Source organism: Notothenia coriiceps, unplaced genomic scaffold, assembly GCF_000735185.1.
Source record: "Notothenia coriiceps isolate Sejong01 unplaced genomic scaffold, NC01 NC01_scaffold00026320, whole genome shotgun sequence".
NCBI classification, from domain to species: Eukaryota; Metazoa; Chordata; class Actinopteri; order Perciformes; family Nototheniidae; genus Notothenia; species Notothenia coriiceps.
This window is the reverse complement of record NW_011359021.1, coordinates 553-3995: the sequence shown is the minus strand read 5'-3', so window position 1 is coordinate 3995 and position 3443 is coordinate 553.

Sequence of the window (3443 nt, the reverse complement as noted above, 5' to 3'; positions counted from 1 at the left end):
CGGCTCTGAGCTGAGGAAATCCTCAGGATTGAGTGTGCGTGTGTGTGCAATATACCGGCGGGCCAGATCTAATAGGAATTAAAAATTATCCTGCGGGCCGAAATTAAATCCACCAAGGGCCTGATTTGGCCCCCGGTCCTTGAGTTTGACACATGTGCTAAGTTATTGTTCCATGTTGCTTTAATATTGCTGGTTCGAGCTCTATAGAGAAAGAATGTCTTCACCCTTTGATACTACATATGAGAGGACTGTGGTTGTGCAAAGCTTTCTCACAGAGTGTGAAAAGGACAGCTGTGTGTGACTGGCCTTGTCATCGCACTCCAGCATTCAGAAATTGAATTGTCAGGGACATAAAACTCCAGAGTTGGCTGTTGAAAGAATAGGGCTGATGTTGCATGTGACATATTTTTAGTCCAGCTTGGCCAAGGCTACCTTTGTTTTTGGAACATCAGACTGAGCCTCAGTGCCATAGGATCATTGAGGGTGTGTGTGTTTATCTGTGTGTGCAATTATGTGAGACAAGACGGTGGTTGTGGGTGTCAGAGGATTGGCATGTGAAAAAGTGCATATTTCAGCCTGTGCGTGTGTGAGTGATGGTTACAGTTTGAGAGAATTGCGTGTGTTGGATGAAATGAGAAAACACCACTTCCTCTTTGCTGGGTTGAGTTGACGTGTGAGGAGCTTGGATGGTTTGTCTGTGTGTATCCGTTAGTGTGTGAGAGTGTGTGTATGTATGTACACAGCTGCCATTTGTATTTAAAAAGTCACCACTTCCTGTCCATGGGTATATTAGTCAGGAAGCCCATAACGAACAATAACCCATATGGACGTGTGTGGGAACAATGTGCATACATCAGTTTTCAATGTGTAGTGTTAGTGTGTGTGTGCTCATCTGCAGGGTTGGGGGTCCTGCAAGTAATTCCCAATTTCAAGAGACGTAACAGTAATCCAATTTTTTATTTTTATTGAACTTTAAGGGAATACAGATACCTTTTATTGAATTACGTAATCCCGTTACATGTAATCCACTACTTCCCAAGCCGGTTCATCTGGCATGTGGCATTTAAAGTACATTTGGCACAATATGGGGTTAGGATTACAATAAAAAGCTGAACATAATTCTCTGTAATGTTATGTTACATTTTCTCTTTCACTGTGACCATAAATGCATAATGACACAGTGGGATTCTGTGATGAATTTCTGGGTTTAAATGTGTTTTTGCAGCATCATTTGGTCAGTGGTTAAGAGGAAGCACATGTCAACTGAAATACAGTTCTCAAACAGACTTTTAGGCCTGAGTTTAAGAGAACCATATAATGAAGGGATAATTTAGCCGTACTAGTATCACAGATTCCTATCCTTGTTGTGTCCACAATAAAAAAAATGAATGCATCAATAATCATAATCTTATATATATTATTCTGAAATGGGACATTAAGCATAACACTTACTTTTAGTACTTAATGTATATTTTGACCCTAATACTTTGGTACTTTTACTACAGTAAGATAATACGTATATTGGAAAAGTCTTGGGACAGTGGTTAGTTGCACCTGTAGAAGTTATTTTGTAATATTTTTTATGATTGGACTGTTTTGATTCCAAAAGATAAAAATATTCTTCTTAACTATGTTCAAAGATGTTGTATTCAACTCATTCTGTTTGCTTGTTGGATAAGTTGCTAAGTAATTCGATATTTGGCGAACGTTAGCTAGCTTTTAAAGTAGAAAGCTAACGTTAGCTAGCTAGCTGGTTAAGTAAATAGCTAACGATAGCTAGCTAGTTTGATAGCTAGTTAATGTTCGCTAGCCAGCTTAACTGACATTCACTAGCAAGCTTGTTATAGTTAGTGTGTACTTTTATAGTTTTGTCATAGCAGAGACACTGCAGAGTTATAAAAAAGGTCCTATGAGATCGACTTTTCGCAATTTTCATCCTTCCAACCACTAACAAAGGATGGATGTGTTACTGTAATGCCAATCCATTGGCACAGTGTAGCTGTGAATGATCCCAAATAATATACAGTGTTATCAGCTAGTGCTAAACCGGAACAACTAACACTTTTTAGTTAAAACCGAAAGTTTCATCATTTGCTTTAGTGTTCGTTTTTTGTCTTTTTGTTGTGACACTTAACTAAGTGACTATGAAGCCAGACAGGCAGACAAGAGACATTTAACCCTGTTTCCCTAATAAAACACAAATTGGTTTAGTGTGTTTGTGTGTGTGCGTGTTTACTTTATCTGCTGTCAAACAGACTGGTGGAGCCTCATAATCTTCTCCACATTGTGTGTGTGTGTGTGTGTGTGTGTGTGTGTGTGTGTGTGTGTGTGTGTGTGTGTGCGTGCGTGCGTGCGTGCGTGTGTTGGGATCCTCCCTGTTAAACTCCTCTGAACTGTGACAATGACTTGGATGCCGTCCTATTTACTTCAACAGACTGGAACTAAATGTCTGACAGTCACACGCTAACACACCCAAATTGGCTATGAGCAATGTTTTGATTTGTTTTAGCTCATCAAACATAATTAAAACAACATTACATCTATAGACCATTTAAAGCAACATCTAGTAACTCTGGTGAAAGCTTTAGTTAATTATAAGGATGTCTGGGTCGTATTATCTTTTAGATGATTCAGCTGCACTGAGTACCATTCCTGTAATGTTGGACAAAATTAAAATTAGCAGGCAATTTCTTCTTAGGGCAGATACGAATCTGACTCCCAGGATGTAAACTGTGTGAATAAGCCTGCCATCGGCCAGACTGAAACAAAGTGTGGAGATAAGTCTGGTTGCTAACTTGAGTGTGTGTTTCCAGTGTTTAATTCAGGCTTGGGGAGTAACAGATTACATAACACAGGATTACGTATAACGTTATCAGGATTTAGAGAAAAAAGTAACTGTATTCCCTTACAGTTAGATAAAAAAAAGACTGCTCGCAATCATAAAAAGAGTTCCCAACTAGGAATTTCACCTGAAGGCCTACGAAAGAGGCCCTATTCTGCTTTTTGTGGTGTTTCCCTGTCTTGTAGTGTGTTGTATAGGTTTTTGTGCATGTTCAAAGGTTAAAATCCCAAATCTCCCACACACTCCCCCCCCCCTGCTGTTTACTTCAGGAAAACACGCGCTTCTATTGGTTAACGCTCCAACACACAGTACGGCTAAGGGGTGGAACAACCTCTAAGCGGTGGACCAATCACAACAGAGCCGGCCAGCTAACCAATGCGAGCAGACTGGGCTCTGGTTTCAGACAGAGGGTGAAAAGAGGTGCTGCAGCACAGGCAGTATGATAAAAATAAAGACCTTTTTGAACATTAGAGCATGGAGACATGTCCCAGTAGAGGAACTAAATACATATATGAACCAATTACTATATATACATGATCATACATTCTTTTAGGCATCCATGTTGATTCCACATTACATTACAAGTGTTGGTGATGATTTA